Source organism: Protopterus annectens, chromosome 12.part0, assembly GCF_019279795.1.
Source record: "Protopterus annectens isolate FY-2018-M chromosome 12.part0, PAN1.0, whole genome shotgun sequence".
Lineage (NCBI taxonomy): Eukaryota > Metazoa > Chordata > Ceratodontiformes > Protopteridae > Protopterus > Protopterus annectens.
The window spans coordinates 965982031-966002051 of record NC_056746.1 but is presented as its reverse complement, the minus strand read 5'-3'; positions in this window follow the sequence as shown (position 1 = coordinate 966002051).

Below are 20021 nucleotides of genomic sequence, written 5' to 3'. Positions count from 1 at the left end.
GTGTCACAACTTCTTCAGTTGCATTCTGCATCATCCATTGCTCTTTCATATGGGAACTCACTGGCCTATCACTCCACAAGATTGACTGCATTGGAGTTGGCACTGTTTCCTGCTCCTTCCTGTGCTGTACACCTCCAGCTGAAGTTTTGTACTGATTTCCTTCTGAAGACTCCAGAGTATCTTCATGTGGCAAGTGATCAGATGCTTCCCATTCTACCCATTTCTTCTTAATTTACCAGAGATGGGTTTTCTATATGAAATCCTATACTTCACAGGTAATCCATAATTTCAGTTGCTATTCCTTTAACGTCTCCATTACTAATCCTGTTTTTTTTACTTACCCCTTGTGTTCTTATTTTTTACATTATGAAATTTTCTGTATCTTCAGAAGGTTCCAGAGTATCTTCATGTGCAAGTGATCAGATGCTTCCCATTTCCACCCATTTCTTCTTAATTTACCAGAGATGGGTTTTCTACATAGGTAATCCATAATTTCAGTTGCTATTCCTTTAACTTATCAATTACTAATCCTGTTTTTTTTTTACTTCCCCCTTTGTTTTCTTATTTTTTACATTATGAAATTTTCTGTATCTTCTGAAGGTTCCAGAATATCTTCATGTGGCAAGTGATCAGATGCTTCCCATTCCACCCATTTCTTCTTAATGTACCAGAAATTGGTTTTCTACATGAAATACTATACTTCACAGGTAATCCATAATTTCAGTTGCTATTCCTTTAACTTATCCATTACTAATCCTGTTTTTTTTTACTTCCCCCTTTGTTTTCTTATTTTTTGCATTATAAAATTTTCTGTATCTGGATACATTTACCTATATTTATCTTCAAATATATTTAGTGCTACTTTTTGTATTGATTAGTTTGGCTTTCTTTTGCATAAATATTGTACCATATTAAATCTCTGTTTTCTTTCTCCATGTTTGTATTTCTTCCTCAGATGTCTCCAGCTCCTCTGTTTCTCCTTAATTTGTGGACTCATTGTTTCATCATTTTGTGACATAACTTTTGTTAGGCATTCTACACTACATCCTTCATTTGGTAGATATTCTATAGCATCAGCTTCTATTTGTTTAACTTCTGCTTTACTATCTTCTATTCTACATTTCTCCTAGTGATCTTAGTTTTTGTTCTGTGAAATGTTCCATAGCTGGGTGCCTTTGCCTGTATTTATCTTCAAATTTCTTTGGAGCTGTTTTCTTATTGATTAGTTTGGCTTTCCCCTTTGGTTAAATATTTCACCACATCAAAACTCTCTTTCTTTTTCATGTCCATATTTCTTTTTTATAGCTTTCAAAAATCTCTAGAGTTTGTTCTTTATATTTTAACACTTCCTCGGTCACTTCTTTTTACACTGGTCCAAGGTTTCTTGGTCTATATATTTTTTTTCATGGATTTGTTGTTTTAATGAGCATAAATTTGCATTTGAAGCTTTTGACAGTTTTTCTCTCATAATCTTTAGAATATCTATTATTTGGAAATTCTGGGCTTCTTGCATAACAGTAACAATACATAATTATCACTGTAGAACACCTCTTGTTACAAAATGTAGAAACAGTTCCAGCACTGTGTATCTAGGATATAATTTAACAATTTAGCCATCATGATGTTTATGCACGTCTCTGTAAGTGTGTAATCAAATGGCCCTGACCCCTTGTAGATAGTACATTCATGTGACCCCCAGTCTCTACCAGGGGGGCTACAATGGTGAGTGCATCCAGACCAGGCACATGTCTTTGCATCTTTCACTGAAGAGAAGCAAGCAGACTCAGTCACATCATTCCATGCTTCCCCAGTGCCAGGATAAACATGTGCCCAAGTATCTAGTCAAAGTCAAGTCAACTAAGTCATATTAATTTACCCCTCTGTGAAAACAGTGTTGGAACCATTTCCACATTTTTTACAGAGAGCTGTTGAACAGTGATACATACTTTTCTTAAATCAAAGAAAGCAGCATCCGTATTGTACTTCCTGCTCATATTTGAGAAGGTGGACATACAGATAGAGGAATGTTAGAAAGTTTGGTGGATAGATGAATAACACGACAGCTTAGTTACTTACCTGGTTTGAAAATATTGCTTTGACAAGCCAGGGTACAGTTACGGACAGTAAGTTCAATGGTGAGATAAAAAACTGCCATATGATTATCTTCAGTATCTGTTTTTAAAAATATAATTGTAATGTGTACAACTTGTCAGAGACCTAGCACTACACCATGGAGAGTGATAAGCTACAACCCTGGAAGTGGGTCACAGTTTAGCTTCTAACCAAATGCATACAATGGCAGTGCTCACGATCATCACAATGTATGTTTTTTTTGAAAAATATTGCAATCAAGGTTTAAGAACTTTGTTCATTCATTGATTTTCTAATACCTGATTTATTATCCTTTTCAGGTTCAAGGGGAGATGCAGCCTATCATGGCAGCCATCCATTGGATATAAGGCAGAGAACCATTTGAGGACAGGCTGCTAGTTTATCACAGGATGATCATGACACATACACACACACACACACACACACACACACACACACACACACACACACACACACGCATATGTAAACACATACATATACACATGTGTGCGCACATACACATATGTGTGTGCATGTCTGTACCACATGCACAATTACAGGCAATGAAGAGACTTGTTAGTCCATACATCTTTGAGGTAAAGGAGGAAATTGAAGACCTGCTGAAAACCCACAAGGAAATATTATATGTGTTTCTTGGAGATTCCTTAATACTTAATATGAGAATTCATGCAACAATATCTGAAAATTACTGCAAGCTCATTTACTGTGACCATACATCTAATAAATATAGATTTATATGATTTGTGCCAGATTTAGTCATTTTTTTCCAAGACAGCATTTTTCATTCTAGTAATAACAATGTGAGCATTTACTAATCTCTTATTCTGTCTCACTTTTTGACATATCGGTGCCTATCATCACATCAGATGATAGATTTCCCCCACCTCACTACCACCCAGTGAAATAGAACTTACTTATTTCCCACTGAAATAGTCTCGTCCCCAAGTATTTATATTCACACAGATGTAATGATCTTGTATATATGCTAAAAGGTTCTTTACAGTTTACCTTTTTCATTCCATCCAGTATGTCTGAAGGTTACTTGTTTTTCCTCCTCCGTATCCTGGTTTTAGTTTAGTGTCTGTTCATGTCCTAGTTACAGTGGTTTTAAACTCTGTTGTGCTGCCTCCAAATAATCATTGCCCCAGTGAGAAACACTGCTATCATTCTATGCTTCCTTGTTATTTATAAGAAATCCAGACATGTACCTTTGCATGCAGGCCTGTCCCTCGGGCATCCATTATCATAGACTTTTTCATACAGATTTGACTTTTTTAGAGACACATCAAAATTACTCAAAATGCTTTTAGAGGTATCAACCAAGTTTTTCATCATAGAGTTTTCACCCACTGAGCTTCTGCTCATGATATAGACTGTTTCACATAGATAATGGTCGTCCTGCATCTCTCTAAGTTTTCTTGGCTTATTAGCCATCAGGCCCATGTGCAGATATATATTATACCAGGTATTCTTTCACTTCACTATTATTCTTATTAAATAGATTGAGAAAGACTGGCACCTCACTCCACCCATGTGACATCTACTGAGCTCATAATAAGGAGACATTTCAGATTAAATAGATGAACATTCAATAGATGAAAAGATATATGTGTGTGTGTGTGGGGGGGGTGTCATTGATTAATGATAATATGGACCCAGACTGGAAACTCCTTATAAATAGAAACTGTCTATGCAGTATGATTGATTATTTCTATTTACTTACATTTGTATTGACCAGGTTATACCCACTTTACAAAGCCCTTTTCAGGGGAACATAAGGAGTAGGCATATTGACTAGAACTTTGGCCAAGAGACCAGAGAAACTTCTCTAATCTTTTTTAGATAAGTTCCATGGGATATTTTATGTCCACCTGAACTACCATCAATTTAAGCAGATGGGAACTTGATTTAAAGGTTAATCTGAAGGACAGCACCTAAGGACTACATTATCTCCCTGATGGTGCACTGCAGTGTCCGTACTGAAAAATAAATCCCAGCAACTGAAGTTGGAATAGAACCTGTAGCCTTCTAACCTCCAAAGATCAAAGGAAGGCTGTGCTACCCATTGAATCTCCGAGCTTTCAAAGCTTGATACTCCCTAGGAGGGAATCAGACCTCAGGCATTTCAGGAGACAAGAATGTATACTAACTACTGTACTAATGAGGACTTGCTAGTGTGACAAGTAGTAAATGTCTCAACCCAGTACTACTTCATAACTTAGATTGTAGTTCATATTACTAAACCAGTAAGCTGCAATGCCTGTAGCACGCATTATTTTTTCTTCAGAAACAAATGTAGGGTAGTGAGTGGTTCATCTGAAATGAGTGACATTCTAAGAACTTTTATTTGTCAGTTGCACTTGTTTCATAATTACAATGTTGTACAGAGTTTAGTTAATAGAATACAGTCATATACAAATGCAGTTATTCAACCCTCAAAACAGCAAACAAACTAAACTTTGGAAAGCTGATGGCTAAGCTAAAATGCGTATCTCCAAAAAATAATAAAATAATGTAAAAACTTGTAACTTTGGGTGCATTACTAAACATTTATATGTATTTGTTTTGTTTATCATTGCTATTGTATTCTGCATTTTTTTTTTTGAGGGTATAGTCAGAACAGGCAGTAAGGAAATTCACTAACTCAAAGCTGCTCATGTCAGACCTGATGAATAATAGAGAATAAAATCACGTTTTGTTGAAAATGTGATTTTACTGAGACATTGTTTCCCATATTGAAGGTAAATATGGGGATGCATGACTGTGTGAAAGAAGTGATTAAGGAAGATAAAGCTCTTCCGGTAGACTGAGTTTTATGTTATGATACATGTATATAATACTGCATAATTTGGTTCATATTAGGAAGTGAGTGAAAAGAGTTTTTTTTCCTTTGTATTAAATAATGAATAAACACGGGGGTGCAAGAATACTATTAAAAATGAAGCCATGTGTGAGAAAGGTGGCTCAAATTCCTTTTGTCTACAATATTTCTTTGTTGCTCGTTTGCTCCTCCTCTGAGACTTTGTACGCTTTTCATTTTGATGGAATATCACAGGGAATACTTGTGTGACCCTTAAACAAATGTACATCTAAAGGCTTTCGTTTCATGTTAGTGCAGTGACTGATATCCCTGAGGTTTGTATGGTCAAGCATAAGAGTTAAAAACAGCATCATTTCTTGAGCTGTTGTTCTCTTTGCAAAGCAGCAATGTCCTGTAGCTAGAACTGTAGAGTAGTTTATTTGGTCCAATCCTACAGCCCCAGAAAGAAACAGCAAGACAGATTTTTCCAAACAGGTTTTTCATTGCCTATCAGTAATCACTCTTTTTTTTTCAGGTGCACCAGCCAATTCATAGGTTATTAGCAGGCTAACTGCCCTTGTAGGTCATTTCAAGCCTAGCCATTTATCCCATTTGAGAATCAAACCCTGCATCTTGGGTCTATAAGGTAAATACCTTAACCATTATAACAGCTCCCAACCCTGCGATGGAAGAATAAAGTAAAAGGAATGTGAGAATAAAGCCTTCATATGGAGGAAGGGGACATTTTTTTTACTATATTTCATATTATCAATTTGCTCACAAATGGAAAATATTGAGTACATGTATTTGCTTTGGTGTACAAAGCTGTTGGCTGTGAGCATTTGTTGCCAGGCAATTATGATACGAGCTCAGATGTATCAAAGTCTCATAGTGTAATCTAGTACAACTATTCAGAGTATTCTTATTTTTCATTAGTCTTCCGTTCTTGCAGTCTTTCGGCTTTTCATAATTGATATACATTTTCATGTACCTCTATGAGTGGGTGAAAGGAGCGCAGTGAGCATCAGAATCCCCAAACTGCTTTCACCAAAAACATCTTACTGAAATACACTTTTCAAGTGTTTTTGCAGAAGGTCAAGCCCCCCCCCCCCGCAACCCTCCCCATGTGCAAAGCAGGCCTCATATACCCCATGAACTTATATATATCAACTCCAAAGTTACACTTACTCAGAAAAGGAGGAAGATCACCCATAAAAGGGAATCACTTACAGCACAAGTTGCTGACAGGGATTTCCTATGGAGGAACTCCAATTGTCAGTGACTTGAAGTTCAGGCAGTTGAAGCTTGGAAGTTCAAGCTTCATCCACCAGTAAGATAACCAACATTTTCAGTACAACAAACTTGAGTGTTCATTTATAAGAGAAGACAGGGGCACTTTATAATCAACTACTTTAATCTGTCTTAAAGGACAATAATACTTCTGCAGACTTAAGAGAATGTTAGACATGGGGAAAGATAAAGCAAAGACACTAATAAACCAATAGAGTAAATTATTCATTTACATTTGCTAACTCAGACATTACACTGTTCAAAGTGCACTTATTTAAGGTTTGTCCCAGGAAAAATGCAAGTTTAATAATTCTAAATGCTTGCATAACTAGAAAGATAATACTTCAAGCAAGAATAATAACAAAAGCATACATATATAGAAAGACAAAATTTCCAACAAGACACTATTTGTACAAAGATGTAAATGAGGTAATGCAATAACATAAACAGTTTTCAAAAAAAAAAAAATGCAAAGTACAGAAGAAATGGCAAAGGTAACCAAAAGATAACAAATATTAACATGTGGGAAGCGAGAAAAAGAAAGCCAAAATCTTTAAAGGTATGGTAATATGAAAATAATAAAATACCTAAACCATTACAGATAATTTCAAAACTGTAGCATAAAATTACTTTTGAAAAAACTGCTTTCATGAATAGAGTTCTGTGTTATCTTGATGTACCTAGTTATTTCACTCTGTTGGGCTTAAAAATGTATAGTTAACTATTTCTTTAATGTGGACCTTGATTTTTCTCTGGAATTTTGAAGTAGCTGCACAGGTTTTTATGCCAGAAGTAATGAATTCCATGAATTTGGGTCGTAGGAAGGGAAAGCTGAGATTGGTGCAGCCCCCATTTGTAAGGCTGGTAAAAAGGGGGCATTTCTAGAGTGTGACTACAGGTTGTAGGTTCTTTGCCTAATTGAGAATTTCCCTGCTAGGTTTGCAAATTAGTTCACCTTTTTAAAAGATAGAATATTATAGATCAGGGTAAAAACTTAGATATTTGTTGTATTAGAAGTCACCTTGTCTTTTCTAAGAATTAGCAGTGATTTTCTGTATGGCGGACCAAAGATTATGAATCTGCATATCATATCATATCTAATGGAAGTTGAAAGGGATTCAGGTTCTGAGGAAGAGGCACTCTTTGGGAAATCTTGTTCCAACTGAACTGAATGATATTCTTGCCTGTCACCTCTCTGGTAGCAGGGGAAAGAAAATGAGAGGTGCTATATCAAGAATAATATTTGTTATATATTTTTGAAATACGTTGATGTGGAACTTGAAGTTGAAGTTCTGGAACAGACATATCCATAGCTATATATATATATATATATATATATATATATATATATATATGTGTGTGTGTGTGTGTGTGTGTGTGTGTGTGTGTATATATACACACACACACACACATATATATATATATATATATATGTGTGTGTGTGTGTGTGTGTGTGTGTGTGTGTGTATGGGTCTACTTCAGAATGTCAACCGTTCAGAATGCCGACTTTCATATGGCCGACACCATATGATCGACATTGAGAAAGACCAACATCCTGAACTAGCACCATTTACTTACCTGTAAACACAGTAAAACTTTGTTATGCAGGGGGGCAAGCCCCCTGCACCTCCCACACCCCCTGCTACTTAAATATTCTCACTCCGAGACTGGACTACAGTGCAGGAAAGGGGAATCTCCCAGTCCCACACTGTAGCGGGATCTCTGCTATCATTTGTTGGCCTTTCAAACGTTCGCTCATATGGTGTTGGTGATATGAGTTTTGAACATTTGAACTTTTGAAAAAATGAAGGGCTCCCCTATATATATATATATATATATATATATATATATATATATATATATATATATATATTTTTTTTTTTTTTTTGTGGGGGGGGGGTACCAAAGATTATTACATTGGCTTTAGAAGAATTAATAAAAAATAGAGAATACATTTTCTGAAGGTCAGCCAGGTTGTGACAACTTTAAAGTCATCTTTGATGGGTGATGGGTCTGACTACATATGACCATGTAATCAGCATGGGGTATTAAGGGAAGATTTTGAAGGTCTACAGAATGTATGTTGATGGATGGGGGATAAGAGTGACCTCTGTGGAACATATGCACTTCCATATCTAGTTAAGTATTCAGACTAATGAATTGTATAAATGAAAGCTTACAGAAGTAAAATACCTTAATGCATTAAATATAGCCGATCATCAGCCTACTGTATCTTCTCACATATATTCTGTGCAGACCCCTTTACAGTGACATTTGGAGGGTCCTAATTCTTCTGATGTCAGTAATTCCCTAGAGTGACAATATTTAGGATGCTCATCCCCAAAACCCAGTGTAAGCAGTCCCAAGAATAATACTGTTTGCAGTGTCCAGTCCCAAACTTCAAAGTGGTCAAGTCTCTGAAATAAATAAGGACAGTCTTCATAATTTCTTTGTGAAATAAAAAGAAAGGTCCTTTATCACTTTCTATTATTTCCTGCTCCTTCAACTCTATCTACAACGTACCACCTCCTTGCCCACACAGATATCTATATTACAGTCTAGAGAGAGCTGTTGCTGCAGTCTTCATACTGAAACAAGAAAAGCATGTTCATAATTTGGGCAGCTAGTCATATTGCAAGGTAAGTACATACATTTTCCATCGTTGTGTAGTATATATAAGTTCACTATTTCCTAAGATTTTAACACTTACTTTTGGAATGTCATCTGCTGGTTCTACTTGATTAACTAAGGACGTCCTGTTGGACATTTCAGACATCCAGTATTTGTTTATCTAGTTGCCTCATTTTTAGTGAACTATAACTGAATAAGCCCATTTATTCAAATGTTCTCCTATTGATAATGTTAATAACGTACACTAAGGTTTTGCAAATTCAGAGTAAGTTATATAAGTTTAGTCCCTGCTTCAGGGGTGAGGGAGGCATGTCACCAAATAAAGGTTGTCAGTGGGGGGAGCCTGTTAAATGAAAAGGACTCTTTGACCTATGGCTAACTAAAAGATGACTTATATCCTGTACAGTTGCTGTGAAATGATCATATGGGACATGGCTGAACATTGTCAGAGATATATTTCATGATGGGAGAATCCAAAATTAGTTTTCTGAACATTTTTCAAAAGTAGTTAGTAACTCTGAGGGTTACAAGCATGTGCAGTATGTTTTATTAAAAGGGACTAAATTTGTTCCAACTTGCTTTCTTTCATTAGCTGACCTTTTGTTGGAAACCAAAAGTTTTTGTAGAAAGTTGCATTTAAAAATGTTTTTTTTTTATGAATAAAGGTGCTAATAATGAAAGGAATTCTGTGGTTGATGGTAAAAAGGAGAATTCCTCTTTGGGTCTGTCCATTTATGAAAATCCTTTGTTTGATATTCATGATTATTATGATGCATGTTTTAATGATGGTAACAATACTGAATTTCAGTATATAACTGGTTATGGGAGATTGATTGTAGCCAAGGTGCCCTATGTCAGTACTTTTGTTCCCCCCAAATTGTCAGTGGTGATTAATACTTTTAAATTGGTGCTTTGTAAGCAAGTGGAGGTGGAATTCACAATGTTTATGAAAAAAACAAGCATTTTAATTTCAGTAGGGAGGAATGGATAGCACTGAATTAACTGTGTATGTTAAATAATAAATATGTATTTACTCAAGCTGATAAAGGGGGAAATTGGGTGATTATGTTCAGGAATGACTACAATAAATTGGCCAGGGACGTACTGTCTAATAATAATGTTTATCAGAAGCTTACTGCCAATCCATTGAATTGATTCAACTCCTTGTTATTAGATATTTTAGAAAAAGGAGAGCAAATGTTTTTTTTTACTTCTTCCAATGTGAGGAGGTTGTACATCAAACATCCAAGAAATGACAAGTCTTTTGTTATCCCTAAGATTCATAAGAATTTGGTAAAGCCTCAGGGAGTTCTATATTATCTGGTATGGGGGCTTATTTACAAAATGTGGGCATATTTTTAGATTCCCAGTTAAAAATTCATCTCTCAAGGTTACCTTCTCACATTAGAAATATGAAGGAGTTGTTGGACTGTGTGGGGGAAATTGAATGGCAGGAGGATTGCTATTGGGCCTGTGTAGATATTAAGTCATTATATATTAACATTAACACCAGATGGGGGTTGAAAGTGGTGAGTAAGATCTTAGGTGAAGGGCCTCGTACTACCTTCATCATCCAGTTATTGGTATTTTCCCCTTACACACAATTATTTTGTGTTTGAAAATGAATATTTTTTGCAGAAAGTCGGCACAGCTGTGGGTGCATCATTTGCTCCTTGTTATGCGATTTTGTTCATGGCACATTTTGAGAACTTTTTCATTTATTCTACTGAATTTTTTCTGAGGAAAGTTATTTTGTACAAACGATACATAGATGATTTCATTTTTCTATTTAAGGATGATTCAAATGAATTTGATTTGTTTATGGTGGAGCTGGGTACCAATCCCTGTGGTTTGGAATTTACACACAGAACACACAGCTTGAGATGCGGTTTCTTGATATTGATCTGTACGTTGGTTTTGATGGCAAGGTACAGTTTAAACCATTTCACAAGGCCACTGCTGTGAACAATTTTTTGCATGCTAGCAGTTTACATCCACCACATTTGATTAAGTCACTACCATATGGAGAGCTCAAACTCACCTATAATAACACTTCTGATAGATCCCAGTTGTTGGTGGAGTTTAACAAAGTCAGATGCAAGTTATTAGGGAGGGGATACCCTTCAAACTTTATTTTTGTGGCTGAGGATAAGGTCAAGGGAGTGAATTTTTTTTTTTGGTGTAGATTCCTTTCATAGAATCAGTAAGAGGAATGTTGGAGTCACACAAGGTAAGGTTAACAGATGCCCAGTTGATCATGGAGATGCCTTGTGTTTTGTTAATAGATTTTACTCCTTTTCTCCCATTCTTAGAGACTTAGTTAACAATTTATGGCTCATTATTAGTGGGGATGACACCCTGCATGGACATTTTCCTGATAGAGTAACCTTCTCTTATAGGAGGTTTTTCAATTTGAAGGAGTTATTGAGTTTAAGAAAAGGGAGAAAGGAAAATGGGGAGGTACCCTCTTTTCCTCATGGTAAGTGTAAAGTTTGTAGTAGAATAAAGAATTTAAATGGAACAGATATTAATGGCAAAAAGTATAGGGCAGGTGACCATTCTGACTGTGGATCTTATGGGGTAGTGTATATTTTGGGTTGTGGTTGCTCTCCCCCTAAGTGGTATGTAGGACTGACTAAAAGAAGAGTAAAACTGAGAATATTAGAACATCTCGGAGATATAAGAAATGTAAGATTGGACAGAACAGTTGCTCAGCATTTTCATTTTGTACATATTGGTCTGGCTGACAGTCTTTTCTACAGTTTGCTGGTAAGACTGCGATGTGATTTGACCAGCAGTAATGATTTTGTTCAGAAATTATTGCAGTTAGAGTCCAGATTTATTATTAATTACAGAACTGTGAATCCAAATGGCATGAATTTGGTGCTTAACCTTAATATTTAAAAGTTTTTAGTGGTATTTTTGTTTGATATATGTGTGGGATATGCACTGTCTATTTAAATGGTTGGCGCGGAATTGTGTGGGACATTCCTAATCATTTACTTGATTGTTAATTAAATCACTTCACTTGTATAAATTTTGACTGCTTTGTTAATGCAAAATGTTCCCCGAAGGCGTGTGGCCGAGGTACCAGAAACATTTAAAAAGATTTTCTGCAGTCTATTCACTGTTGACTCAATGTAGTTTTATTCAGAGTTTACTTTCTCGGAAGGTTTTTGTGTTTCTGCTGGTTATAAGCTTGTGATTTGTATGTATACTTTTTAAATAATTTCCATAGGTAGCAGCTGGTTATGGGTCTTCGTCACTTCCATATTACACTGACCCTTTCATTCCCAAGAAAGGGTATCCATGAGTGACAGATGGTTATGTGAGGCCATAAACAAGGCAAATAATAGGGGATTTTATTTCAGTGCTGCTGTCTCCCTGTTCCCTCCAGCAGGGTGATGCATTATATTGGGCTCCATATGTGTGCACTGCTACTTATGCCTGGCCCCAGCTACAGATTAGAGTGCTTCGTGTGCCTGATCACCCCATCCCAATAGCTGCTGCCTGTTGGATTTTGTGCTGCTATATATCAAGCCATATTAACACAAGCAGCAGGACTAGCTGCCTCCCTTCTCCAAGAGAGGTAAGTTTGTGTCAGCTGTTCTGTCCCATCCTCCCTGCCTGACTGCTCCACTGCCAAAGCTGTTAGATAAACCTGGCTCATCTGGACCATAGTCAGGGATTTATCCATCTACATGAGAGCCAAGCATAAGTTCTATGCATATTCAATAACATATCTAAATGATCAGTTTATATATAATTTAAATGTTACATGGGAAATAATAGTTGAAAGTATAAAAGAACATGCTTACATAATAGGGGAAAGAGCAGGAAAGGGAATACTTAACTATACCTTTTTTATTATTGTTTGCTATAACATTTTGAAGAAATGCTTTCAGAGAAAGTACTCTTGTTGGTCATAATAGATAAGAAGATAAACAGAAGTCAAACACACTGAAAAGTTGAAAAAACTGTATGATCAGAAAATGAAAAAAATGTTATTTCATTTTTATATTTATTTACATCCATTGTTTTGTACATTTTTACTAGTACTCTTTACCTATAACACTATATGCAGTTACTATTATTAATATTAGTATTCATAGTAGTAGTAATAGTTGTAGTAGTAGTAATATGTAGTTGCAGAACTAATACTGTACTGCATGGAACATTGCAATTACACTCCAAAATCAGGAAAAAGATAAACTTGTTAAGCACCTTTGTGACATCCTTAGTGAAACACCCGACCTTAACAGTGTTTAAGGATTCTTAAAAAACCTTGTTAAGCAGCATTAAGTCCTGTTCAAATTGTTTGATGTGTTATAGGCTAACAGTGGGTAGTTTACATTCATTTACCTGAATATAATCGCAACACTTCAATGAAAACTCGAAATGCCGAATTCCAGTATGCCTGAAATAAATCCCGAATTTGAAACTCCCTACCGCTCTGGACCTAAGAACAAGTATTAACATGGGTTGAGAAGGGAGTGAGATTTGTCAATTGGCTATATTATTATTCGGCATTTTCAACATTCGTATTTCAGACTTTGTGCAAAGTGGATCCAACCGAGTGCAATTTGGGTAAATGAATGTAAACCCAGTGGGTAATGCTGACAAGCAAACAATAGTAGGAAAAAATAAAATAATTTTAAAGTATGTTAGATATCTCCCTCTGCCACTTGTATGAACTAAACGTAGGGCAGAATGAAGCATTAACAGCTTTTACAACTCTTCATTCTTGAGAAGGAAACTTCATTTCTCTCTGCTGTCAGTTTGGCAGCACTAAAGTGCGTTACTGGGTAGCAAATGATTTTTAAAAGTAAAACACATCATCTTCTTACACTTTTTTTCTGTAATTGGTAATGCATGGAACACAAATCCATGCTATACAAAAATTATGATTGAGTCTCACTGAATATATATATATATATATATATATATATATATATATATATATATATATATATATATATACATGGGTCTAGGACTATTCACTGAAAGCACATTTCACTGAAAGTCAAATGACTGCACAAATCACTGAAAGCACAATTAACTGAAAACTCAATTCACTGAAACATATTTCAGTGAAAGATATATATGGCCTTTCCCCATTGTAGTGCGACCCTGGAGGTAGAATATATAGTAAGGTGTGGGGGCACTGCCCCCACATTGGGGGTGTGTGAGATGCGTAGCCCCTCACATAGTTTGGATATATATTAAGTTTAGAAAAGAGTAATTTATTGAAATTGCAACTATTCATGTGTATAGTTCAAAATATTTAAAATAGGTAGGGGGCTACACCCCCCACACCCCCCAGTATGGAGGGCTGTTCCCCCCACACCCCCCTTACTATATATTCTAACTCCAGGGTCACACTACAGTGGGGAAAAGGCCATATATAACTTTCAGTGAAATGTGTTTCAGTGAATTTTGTTTTCAGTGAATTGAGCTTTCAGTGAATTGTGCACAGTCAAATGTGTTTCAGTGTAATGTGCTTTCAGTGATTAGTCCTAGACCCATATATATATATATATATATATATATATATATATATATATATATATATATATATATATATATTATATGTTCTCAACATGGAAGCTCTTGAGGTGAATTTCTTAGCATTGATGGCCTGAATACATAATAAGTTGATTATGACTGGAGACATGATCATAATCCTTTATATTATGCTACCCCAAAATAGCCTTATGAACCACTGCCATGGTGTAGAGAGTTAACGTCCTGACTATAGCCTAGATGACTCCTGTTCAATTAGCAACTCAGGTTCTTGGAGACATTGGCAGGAAGGGATTAGGTGTGCCCATACCGGGTGGGGGTCATATGGGTGTTCCCCCATGATGATTTTCTGGTGGAGGCTGGAGAAGTCATTGGAAGGGTATTGTCATAAGAGGGAAACAGAGTGGGAGCATGGATGAGCTATTGCAGAGTTAGGGTGAGATGTTGCATGATCCTATTGCACTCCTGCTTCTCGTACATAACTACATGCTTGCGGGGGGGGGGGGGTGCAGCATAACATCATTAAAGTTAAAAAGTTAGCTGACGGTAAACAGCATGACTTGTTCCATACTGGCCCCAGTATCTATAATTAATAACAGACTGGAAATAAATGTAGTGGGTGGTAAAAATGTAGTTATCTTACTAAACTGAAAGCAAGATGACAGAAAAACGAGGTGAAAGACTTGAAAATACTTTTACATGCCATGAAATAACCAAAACAATTGCATATCCTACCAAACGTTTTTCATAGAAAACTGCATTTCTTTATTTTGATGTGATTTTTAAAAGGCACAACAACAGCATAGGGCATCTGATTTTCTTTAACTGTTTTGGACTTAATCTCTCTGAGAAGTGGTAGGATGAAAACCACCGTGTCCATTTTACTGGGTCCAACATTTTTTTCTCAGACCTTTATTTTGATGTTCATGGCTCAAATGCTGTAATAGTATAATATAAACGTTGATATGTCTGCTGCCTTATGGTATGCTTGTGCACTGCTCTGTGCTTGCACCATCGAAATGAATGACAATTAAGTTATTAAAGTACTTTCTCTTTAATCTTTGTCATAAACCATCTGCATTCAGAATCATGGAGATAAAAACATTACTGGAACATAAAATCCAATGCTGACCCTGAATGTTCACAAGTTTCTACAACCCATAGACTCCATTCCAAGGGGTTGATATCCTCCAGTGGCCCCTTACTGAATGACTTCTCTTCTTAACTTAAAAAAATGTTATTGCATGCTCTGTTCCATTCTAGTTAAACTCCAGTATAATATTCGGGGTGTATATTATGTTAGTAAACTTTTAAAAGTTCGAATGTTATATGGTTGAAGTCATATGATTGAACTTTTAAAAGTTCGAAAGTGAAAAAAAAAAAAATAAACAACAGAAAGAAAACCTACCTGACCGTTTTAAGCAGAGGGACAAGCACCCCTGCAACCCCCCACACCCCCCGCTCTTTAAATATACCAACTCCAAGATCGCACTACAGAGCAGGAAAGGAAAATCTTCCCATTCCGCACTGTACGGAGATGTCCGTTGAAACTTTCGAACATTTAAAAGTTCGATTATATGGTGTTGACCATATGACGTTCGAACTTTTAAAAGTTTGATAATGTAATATGTACGCTAATATTGCTCCCCTCCTCTTATGATAGCACTCTTCTACCTGTTCATGAAAATTCCTGTAGGCCTTTTACATATATGCCCACCAAAGTTCCCTTTGCAATTCCAGGAAATATAATTGTGATCCTCATATATAGATTTAGAAAGATATGTAGCTAGCAAGGTTGAGAGGGCATAGGCCCCTCATGTTTGGGATAGAGGATTCTGCCCCCCCATAAAAATGGTTGTGCACTTTTATCAGTAAATTTCATAATTCACTGTTCTGTTAAAATTGAACTTTCTTCACACATTAGGGTCCTGCAGATGGTACTTAATGACAAGGAGTCCCCTCCAACTGGTTATAACAGAGTCCTAATATTAAGTAGCAAGTCTGATGTGTTGTTTATTTCTGCGTGAAAGACATAGCTTTTTGCTTGGCTTCCATCTCTCTCTCTCTTCTAGTCAGCAAGTCCTTTTGGTGCGTTTTCTGGCAAACATAGAGCAAACAATAATCCCTTACAACTGCTATACACAGAAAACAGCAGCTCCAGGAGAACACTTGGCACATGGTCAAGTGTTTCATTCTGTACATTCTGTATCTTAAAAAAATTATTTTCAAGAACCATTACTTTAATAGGCAGGTACTTACAGAAACCAGTTGTAGAGCATACCAATTTTCTCAAATTGTAATCCAAAGCACACTTGCTTTATGCCAATAAAAGTAATGACATGCTGGATGATTCTGTAATTAACAACAGAAAAATGGAAAATGCAAAAGTTATCGTGATTGCAGACCAATTTAATTTCTCAATAAATCTGCAAATTCAGTGATTTTCATCCATGTACATGCTTTGTTGCTGTGGAAACTGATGTCTAAAGGTGAAATGCATCAGTAATAAAAGTTATAATTTTAGCTGTAATTAGCAATTGTAACATCTCCAAACATAACAGCATTTGTCAAGAGTTTAAGAACTGGGGACAGTATGAAATTAAGAAAGCTGTCTTTGTTTTCTGTATTTTACCCATTCTCTGCAAATATATTGCTGAAACATTATTTACCATTTGGTCTACTCAATCAAAGCACGGACTTGCAGTGGTGCATTTAAAACACCCTAACATCACTTTCATCTACCCAAGTACAGGATCCAGGTTCTTAAAAGAGGAAATACAAGGCAAAACATTGTATAAATCCCTTCCACCCAGTGAATTAGCTTGCTAAAAATGAAAGAAGGTAATGCTGATTTACCATATCTAGTAGATTTTTGGACTGTGTGATGGTATTTCTTTGGGGTGCAATTTACGAATCTCATATGATATCATACAAAGAGAAGTTTTTTCTTAGTACTGTCAACAAATTTCTGTGTTTACAAAGTGCTAGGATTTTTTTCTGACTAGATTTTCTATATAGTTTCTCAGTGGCACTGCTTTTGGTAACATGTAAGTTGTGTGTATATTTTATCATATATTTATGATTTTGTGCCTTCTGTGTGATTTTTTTCAAATGTTTTAGATCAGAACTGAATTAATACACTATGCTGACCTGACTGAAAACCCATTGTTTGGGTGGAGTAGTTTAATAATTAGGAATCACTTGTTGCACCAGACTTCTCACCCACAATTCTTTGCTGTGTACATATGGACTCATTTTCCTTTGTCTTCTTTAATGCTCCCTAGTTCTGTACATAAACATAGATGTTACAGTTGTACTTAGAACAAGTTATGATGAAAGAGTAGTAAGCTTTGTAGCATCACAAAATGGTAGATCTTCTAACATTAATGGTTCAGGCATAACAAATGATCGTGCCTAACCACACTGTGTCTTGTTACCACAGTCTCCACAGCTACTATCCGTTTGCCCACAGGGCATTCTTATCAGTATCTTTTTTTTTTTATTTCAGTTCCCCAAACCTGCCCTTCAACTTGTTTAAATCCATATGGTCTTTAACTCCTCCAATCTCATTGTATGTCTTCTGCAGCAATTTCAGAAGCTGATTTGCTTATCATATTTACCTGCTCATTGTCCTGTGACTGACCACATTCCTTACTGTCTAAGTATATAAATGTGTATTATTTCTTGGATTAAATTCCATGGTATTAGCCAATTCCTCAGTTCCTTTCATTAAACTCCAAATTATTAAACAGATCCTCTGCAGTAACTGTCCCTGCCTTCTTACTCTCTAAGTCTATAACCTCTCAGTGCCTATTGCATTAAACTCCACATTATTTGCTCCCATTTGTTTCACATGCAACCTATGACATTGCTTTCATTTTATATATTGCAGTTGTGATTACATGCAGCACCGTCATTCTTAATGAACCCATCTCATTGTTCACTTACCATATGTCTATTGTAGTCTCATTGTTGTACTGCAGCTAGATGTTAACACTTTCTATTCCTCCGTAATTCTGTAAACCTCCATATTTACATCATTATGTTAAACAGTACTAGTCATTTGACTCGACTTGGATGTAAACAGGTCAAGTGACTATGTATGGTTACATTCACACTGAAGACGCCTTATGGGTGAAACTAGTTTGGGCTTTGATTTCCACAATTGCTACTGGTTGCAATAAAGAGAAGAGCTTTAATGAGTCTACATTTTTTGAGTTCTGGAACGATACTGATGCTTATAGATATGTATTTATATAGATGCGCAAACAAACAAAAAAAAATAATAAGTGTATACAGTTCAGCCTAGAAGACACACAAGCATGCTCCAACACTGCATTGAGAAAGCCATGAGTCTGTTATAATGCAAAGAAAGGAAATATTTAATAATATTCTTGAGTCATTCTTGAGTCTTCTATTCTTGTCTAGATATGAGTACAGATATACTTGTACATATATGCACACACACACACACACACATATATATATATATATATATATATATATATATATATATATGCAGAAAGAGATTATATACATACGTATGTGTGTGTGTGTATGTATATATATATATATATATATATATATATACATATATAAACATAAAAATGCAGAACCAACTCTGATGCCTTATTATCAAAATAGTAAGCAGAGATTTCATCTTACATGCTAGTCTAATGAAGTTCTATTGCATTAAGAATGAAAGCACTTACATTTTTGATCGAACAACATTGTCTGAAGCTGGTGCTGCATGTTTTCTTTTTTTATTAAGTGTATACACAGTTTTCCCGATGTTGGATTAGAGGTTACATGTGTGTGTGTGTGTGTGTGTGTGTGTGTGTGTGTGTGTGTGTGTGTGTGTGTGTGTGTGTATATATATATATATATATATATATATATGTAGATATAATTCCAAACATCAAAATGCAGAAATCCTGATGGCTAAACATCGATCCCAAATGGTCAAACCACAAAACACTGAAAACACGAAACACTTTTTGATCTCTCCAACATTGTTCTACAGTAGGAAAGGGTAAATTTCCCGAATCCCACTGTGCACAATCTCGCACAGACTTGACACTGGTAGAAGCAATCAAATGGGTTTTGATTACTTCTGCCAGTGTTAAACATGTTTAGGATTACCAATGTTCCCTTATATGGAGTGTTTCCAAGCACAACTAAAAAATAAAAAACAAGCAGCCAGAATGCTGACCATAATGGAAACTTTACTTAGCGCTTTCATCTGCACATAAAACGTAGACTTCTTCGAAATAAAACAATTCTGCAAATGCTCATTATTTAATACCTTTTGAACCGCATGATCAATTACATCACATAACATATTAAAAATGTTAGACATATAAAAAGCTTTTTTGAAAAAGTTTTTTTAGATGCATCCATTAAAATTCTTAAATATTAATTCATCTTATAGACAGAATATAATCAAATCTTAGCTTTCCTGTTTCTTAAAAAACTATTCACTACATTCAGCCCTGGAAATATATCTGTTTCTGGTTATAACTGGCACTTAGTTTCTATTTTTTCTACACTATTAAACTCATCGCCACCTCTAAAATCCAGTTCTTTATTATCTGCTACATATATAGATATATAGATATATATATATATATATAGATATATATATATATATATAGATATATATATA